The following is a 7,789-nucleotide window of genomic DNA, read 5'->3' as shown; positions in this document are numbered from 1 at the left end:
TTTGCTTATCCTGGACGACTTTCAAGTAAGTCGGACGACTTTCAAGTAAGTCATCTTACTTGATGACTTCCGCGTAAGTCGTCTAGGAAAAGTTAAATATATAAATTTTATTTTCCAATTGCAAAAGTAACCTGAGACGACTTACATATAAGTCGTCTAGCTTTAATAAAATATTGAAATTTTTGTTTTCCCGGAGACGACTTACTGATAAGTCGTCCAGGAAAAGTCAAATATTTTACACAATTCGGTCAAATGCAAAACTAACCCGTTTATCCGTCTAGGGTATTCTCTAGATTTTTTTTTAACAAACAAAGATAACGACTTACAAGTAAGTCGTCCGTTTGACCAAAAGACTTACCCGTAAGTCTTCTACAGCCAGACTACTTACGGGTAAGTCTTTTACGCGAACAGATCTGGAAAAAATTTCAATTTCATACCTTAAATTAGTGAGATGACTTCCTTAGCACACATAGTCTTCTCCAACCACCCAGAATCTCAAACGAAAGTAACTCACCAAAAATAGTATGCTTGAATGGCTCTATCAACCATAAAAAAATTTGAATCAAAAGCTTCAAATAGTATGCTTGAGTTTTTTGGATGAACATGGAGGCAAAGTGAAAGAGATGTTGTTTTTAGTTCATAACAAGTGAGAAAGAGAGAGTAAATCGATTTGAGGTGCATTAAGAGCTTCAAATTGGTTGTTCATGGTGGTTGGTATATTGATTGTAATGACAATCTTGTAAATACTTGAAGATGACGAGGTTGAGAGAGTAAAAATGTCATTTTCGAAAAAAAAAAAGAAAAAAAAAACTAATGGCATTTTCGTGAATAATATGAACTTGTGGAGTGAATAGGACAAAAGAAAAATCCAAAAAAGCATGAGTTAGTTTTAGGTTTGATTTTGAGTTTTGAGTCAATTTTGCAAAAAACCTTTTTTTTTTTGAAACACTGTCATTTTTCTTTTTGAATGCTCTTTTTGTGACAAAAACTTTAAAATGACTATTTAAGAAAAAAAAATCAATTTTGTATGTATCACTATTATTTTTTTTTAATTTCAAAGAAAAAGTAAATAATAATGCTATATGATTTAGAAAATAAATAAATTATATATTTACTTTACAAAAAGAATGATAGAAAATAGGTAATCAAATTCATGAAAATCTATACGAATCCAAAAAAAGTTATGATCATATTTCGTAAGTCAATGTATATAAATTTTCACAATTTACATAACTTTTAAAATCTATCAATTCTTAAAATTCACAAACTCTACACAAATTCATCTCTCGATAACCTGCAGAGGACCGGCTTTGAGATGTGATTCAGCGATTCTCGTTAATCAAGCTTATACGCTTAAGTACATGTGTCCCATGAAATTTATTAATTTGCGATAATAGTTTAACAATTAATTCAAAAAGGTTGTCAATTGGTATGAACAGGTTGGACCATGTCATCCAACAATAGAGATGGAGCCTTAATCCGTTTGATCTTCTGGGCGCCATCTCCATGAATCTGAATCATGAACTCCTACCTCCCACCAATTGACAATTTTTTATAATATGCAACTGTTTATAAACCCTTGATCAACATGATAACCGACCGATGTGGGAATATAGTGTCGGATATTCTACGGTTCAAATAATCCTTTTTCATTAGACTATACGTGTCAAATTATCCTTTTTAATAAAGTTTTGCCATGCCCAAGTCACGTGCAAACATTTACTTTGCATCTCTCTCTGATCTCACGTCTTAGCCTAGGAGAGGTTCAGGGTTTTACTTCTCGCACACCGAACTATCTCTAAGGTTAGGGTTTTGACATGGGAAAATTCGAAAATCCTTAAAGTAGACCACATTCATGGTAAATATTCAATACTCGTCCAAAACTTTTTTTTTAAAGATTAACTAGATCTTGATCCGTGCAACCGCGCAGATTTTTGTTTTCATTTATTTTTATATAAATATTTTGTCAATTCTAAATTGGTATATATTATAATTTATATGTGTCTATCAATTTTTAAAACATAATAAGTTTACTCTATATTTTTTCATTGAATAGATTGTTTCAAACTTTCACATGTATTTGTATCTTCTTATATATATATATTTTCGGATTATTATTTCATTATTAAAATCGTAACTATATATATAAAGATTAGTAAAATATTATTTTATTGTCATATTCAAAGATAGTGTAACATTTCACAAATTTATAAAGTTTTTTAAAAATTAAACTTTTCGCTTCATAGATTTATATTATCGAGTAAATAATTAAACATTTAGTTTTTGTTTAATTTTAAAAATAAACTATATAGTTTAAATTTTTTTTTCATTGGTTTAAAGTAGTAAAGATTAATCATTGTTAGATAATATGATTTTTGTTATTTAAAAAAAAAATCTTCATAATTTTAAAAGTTGACATCGATAAATATTTAAATATTTAGCATATAGAGGTATAATACTACAGTATTAAATTATATTTATTTGATTTATACTATCTATAAATCCAATGGATCATCTATTGTTGTTGGGATAATTTGTACTATCTATATTACTTTTTGGAAACTACACTTTGTTAAATGTGAATTGACTTTTTTACCCATTAGATATTTCAATAATTAAGATCTAAATTCGAAATTAATAAAAATAATATTATCATAATTACTTATGTTTAAGATAAATATGTGTGTTGAGATAAATATGTTATTTTACCATTTAAAATTTTACAATAACAAAGATATTATAAAATAAACAAATTATGATTTGGTTTGACTATATCATGAAGTTTATGTAGATTTTTTAAAATTTTCTTAATTAACCTTATCATAAACAAGTCAAGTCTGTTTGCATTCTCTACAAAAAAAATTCAATATTCCTTGACGTCATTATCTACCAGGACCAAGTAACTTCTAAATGTCTATTTACTGTGTTTATTTTGTTTGACTTTTAATATGAAAAAGAAGAACACTGATTATCATTCGTCGGCTTGTTGTTGTTCTTTTTTACGTGACATGACACCTATAAATTTGTTTGAGCCAATGACTTGATTCGTATACAATACAATTTTTTTTTTGTTTAGATAGAGATGGAGTATATGGAGAATGAGACGAGAAATCGTCTTGAATTGCTTTTTTTTTCAAAATAATAAAAAGTTTAAAATATATTAAAAAGATATTGGGTAGATATTCTAAAGATTTTTTTTTTAAAGGACAATCGGTTTTTAAGAATAAATTAGGAATTGAAAACTATTAAGATTGGACAATTTAGTAAATTTACATATATATAAGTGTATTTTTTCAAAATTTAAACAATGGTGTAGTTTTCAAATTATAATCTTATTTGAGTGTATTTCTACAAATTTTCCCTTGTTTAAATCCAATTATTGATAGCCCAATAAAAATTTCTGGTAGGCCCAAAATTTAAATGATAAGATTAGATATTAAATGTAACATGACTTTCTACGAATATGTCAATTAGGTACATTTTTAAAAAAAAATCACACATGAATCAAAGTTGAGACTTATATTTTAATATATAAGATATTTCACAAATTTAAAATATAACTATATATGAATTATTATTTTCAACAAAAATAAAATAAAAGTTAACATATACATATATATATTATAAATATTAAAAATTCTATATTATTTAGAAATAAATTATTTATCATATTTAATTGTATATGATCATTTTATATATGAGTCATTTTCTGCTCTGTCAATAATTTTATTAAATATTTTTATGAGATCATATTGTTTATGTAGCATCATGTTTTTTATAGCATACTAATTTATAACATACTCCTATTGCTTTGTCATCAGCTCTACTAATCAAGACTTAAGGATAACTTCATAGTTTACCATTCAAAGAATCAATGTAAGAATGAATGACACATAGAAAACTGATTTTCAAATAGTATTATAGATATATTTTGTAAATTTATATATAATTTTATATATATATATATATATATATATTGTTTTTAGAAATAAGAAGAAAAGTATTGTCAATTTGTTTTAATTTTTAGAAAAATGAATATATAAATTATATAGTTTGATAGTTTTTAAAAATATTTATGGGTTATATATAAAAATCTCTATATTTTAAATTTTATAGATATTTTTAATTTTTTGGAAAATTATATAAAGAAAAATAAATTAAATACATTATATGTATAAATTTATGAATATATTCCATATATAATGATATTTCCTTATTTTTATTTATGTAAATTTGTAAAAACCGAATGGGAAAAAAATAAAGACCTAATTAAAAATCATGTAATAAAAAATAAAATAATTTTAGTAATGACACCTAAATTTAATAAACAAATCATCAAGGATAACTTTATAATTGACCATTCAAAAAATCTAAGTGGAGTCTAAATCAAATGTTTCATAAGCTTTTGCCCAAGACCGGTTCTTGGCTGTGATTTAGCGATTTCGGTTCATCTTTTACGCTTAAGCCACATGTCGCATGAGCTTTATTAATTTGCTATAATAAATTACTTATATATTAAAATAGAAGCATTACACCTTTTTACATATGACACTTGTCACCGCTACAATGATTCTTAGAATCATTAGAGAATTAAGTTGGTCCATCTAAACATATACTATACTTTTTATTAAAGTAATAATTAATTAATTACTAATGTACAAAAGAGTATTTTTCCTTTTTTCTTTAAATAAAAGCTATGAAATTATCTAATATGATTAAAATATATATTACAATTAATGATTTTGAATAATAAAGATTTGGTAACAATTTTTCATCCTTCATCATTTTGTTTAATTTTATATTATTAAAATAAATTATTCAATCTTATTTTTAGTATATAAAATTTTAGATTTTGAGTATTTGCTATATTTTGAATTTTTAAAAATGACTTTAAATTATTAAATTTTTTTAAATTCTCAAAATTTAAAATTGATGATAAATGGTTTTAATCTATACTATTAAAACAGAAGACCCTTTTGTTTACGGATATGATCAGTGCTTCAACAATATTTGCAGATCGCTGCTGCTGCTTTATTTTAAACTATGCTTTTTAATTATCTTTATTACTCACGAAATCCTTCTATTCCAACAAACAATATATTTCCGTTTTCAATATATTTCCGTTTTTCTCTATCCCTTTCATCTAAATAATTTTTGGCATAATTAAAAGTTTTTTGTGATATGGAACAAGAGATCATCGCAGATTTGCGGATTTCAAGTTAAGCGTTTTGTACGAGGTGATTACGAAGGCGATTTGTCTTAGGGTTCTGAGAAGTGGACGAAGGTTTTGAGACTTGATTTTCATCTTGCTAGGAAACCCTTTAGTGGCTTCTCTAATGGTGATTCTGAATTCAAGATGGAGACGTTGATCCCTGCACTAACAAGTTCCAAGTTCGCAAAGAAAAAAAAAAATCAAAAGAAAGGGAAGATTGAGCAGTCATTGATTAACATAAACATATATGTCTTTTTATTTATCCGAGAACTCCTTTGTGGTTTTGTTGGCATTTGGTCGGTGTAGGTGATTTGTAGGGTCTGGGTTTGAAGAATCTTGGGAATACATATTTTCTGAATTCTGTATCGCAATTTTTGACATACACTGAGTGCTTAGATGCTTACTTTCTAGATGTTGGCAATGTGAAATCCTGTAAGTTGCATTTAGAAGATGGTTTGATTAATTGCTTGGCTTGGTGGGTCTTTTATTCAGTGTCTAATTGGATGTTCTCATGAAAACGTTTGTGTAGTCCATGTGACTGGGTTTTGTGCTTTATGTGCAATGCAGAGGCATGTTAGGACGGCCCTTCAAGCTCATGGCAGAATAGCAGCACCAAGTCTCAAACTTTGGAGGTACACTTTTGTAATATTTTGTAAAATAAATACGTAAGAATCTAATCATATCTTTCTGGAAAGAGATGCTCTTCACGGTGATACTATCAATTGTACATCTATGCGTCATGTACGTCAGTACGGTTCTCATCCAGAGCTAATAGATTTCACCTTCGGCCAGAGAAGGATCTCTGCCCTTGCAGGATCTTCTTTGAGGAATGAGAGGAGCCACATCTCATGTCATTGCCAAAAAAGCCGAAATGATGAAAGCAATGTAAGTTATCTTTTTAAAAAATGTTCTAAAGGAATTATACGATTTCATAAATAGGGGACTGATTCTTTGTCATTGACTTTTTCTTGATTAATTACTACTCTAATAGATAACAGAGCTAAATATGTTACAAGTATTTCCAACGGATCTTTGCTTGAGACTCTTAAAGTTTTTGAATTCCGAGATTCGCTTATAAGTTTAGGTGGAGAAGTAGTGGCTTTTGACCAAAATCCTTGGTCTAATGGTTGCAGGATTTTCACAAAAGTTCCGGTGGATGTCGATCCTATGCTTTAATTGGAGGATAGCAATCAATAAACACCTCAGCTTTTGTCTATCATTTTCATTAAGATTTTTTTGTTTCACTCATATATTCGTGTACCTCTCAGCTTTCCTCTGATGTTAAAGAACAGGAAACTTCAGCAGTTGATTACACAGCAGGGGACATGATCTTTTTCTACCGTGATTCCCCATACCTCCAAGGCTCTATCTGCAGTAGAAGAGAGTGATAGGACAGGAAATGCCATGAAAAGAGGATGACGAAGAAAATGAGCATGATGAAGAACATTTTCACTAACCTGGGGTAGAACTAAATTATAAAACATCATAGAGTTTTACCTCTATTGACTGAGCCGTGGAAAGTCTGTAAACATGAACATGTTTGGTTTGACCAATTCGGTGACATTTGTCCATGGCTTGCAAGGCCATTCGAGAGTTTTGTATCAAGAATCCCCACAGGAAAAAAAATTTGTTAGTAAAATTTTCTAAATAACAAAGTTTCCTAAACCTACTCAAAATCAATTACGATATACAACCCCCGCATGCCGGTTTACAAAAACCCGGACGGGTCCTATTCTTCTAAATCAGAAAAACTAAAATCACACCCAATACGGGTATCCGAATATCTAAAATATAATAAAATATTAATTTATATATATAATTTGATTTATAAATAAAAATATCTAAATCCCCGAATTACATGAATTAGCTGATTTTTTCAGGTTTCAGGTTTAACTTAGGGTTTTTGGATTTTGTCAATTTTTTGGGTTTAAACCTAAATTAACCCCAATTTTTTTTTTTAATTTGGTTCACTTTGGGTTTTATGGATAGTAAAAACCCGACTCGAACCTAACATTACCCGAACTGATCTTATCCGAAAAATATGGTTCATAAACGGGTCTGAAACACTTAATCTCTATAACATGAAAAATGAATAACTCGAAACCGACACAAATCTAAAACTCTAATGACCATCATTATAAGACGTCAAAATTAATTTGATCTCAGTTGTAGATGTCAAAACTCAAATAGTAAAATTCAAAACCAAAAAATTAATAACTTTTAAATTGAAACATTTAACCAAATAGTTATCCCGCTCTTTCAATTTAACCAAATAGTTATCATAAAACTATATGAATAGAAATTCTCATTTAATAGATATTTATATTAAAAGTATATATATTTTAATACAGTTTAAATTAAATTATATACCATATAAAATAAATATTTTAGTTCTTAAATTTAAATTGAACAAGTATTGAGAACTTAGTATTTTAATTTTGCATTGAACTTTTACTAAAATTACTATAAGTCCACATTGAAATTTTTGTTTTCAGCATTTTAAAATTTTTGTTATAAGAAATACAAATGATCATAAAATCATATAAGTACGAAGCCTTATTTAATAGATAATCATAT

The 7,789-nt window shown here is 27.6% G+C and overlaps 1 long non-coding RNA gene across 3 annotated transcripts; it reads left to right on the top strand.

Moving 5' to 3' along the window:
- Window positions 1-5,020: 5,020 nt before the first annotated feature.
- On the top strand, window positions 5,021-6,824 carry LOC106316187. 3 transcript variants are annotated; one of them, XR_001264760.1, is made up of 4 exons: window positions 5,028-5,237; window positions 5,314-5,844; window positions 6,005-6,097; window positions 6,346-6,824. It is a non-coding gene; the product is annotated as an uncharacterized LOC106316187 (long non-coding RNA). The 3 variants fall into 3 exon arrangements; XR_001264761.1 differs by having other exon boundaries at window positions 5,021-5,844; window positions 6,010-6,097; XR_001264759.1 differs by having other exon boundaries at window positions 5,027-5,844.
- Window positions 6,825-7,789: the final 965 nt, after the last annotated feature.

This window comes from Brassica oleracea, chromosome C9 (assembly GCF_000695525.1).
Source record: "Brassica oleracea var. oleracea cultivar TO1000 chromosome C9, BOL, whole genome shotgun sequence".
Taxonomy (NCBI): domain Eukaryota; kingdom Viridiplantae; phylum Streptophyta; class Magnoliopsida; order Brassicales; family Brassicaceae; genus Brassica; species Brassica oleracea.
This window is presented reverse-complemented; position numbering and strand designations above follow the sequence as displayed.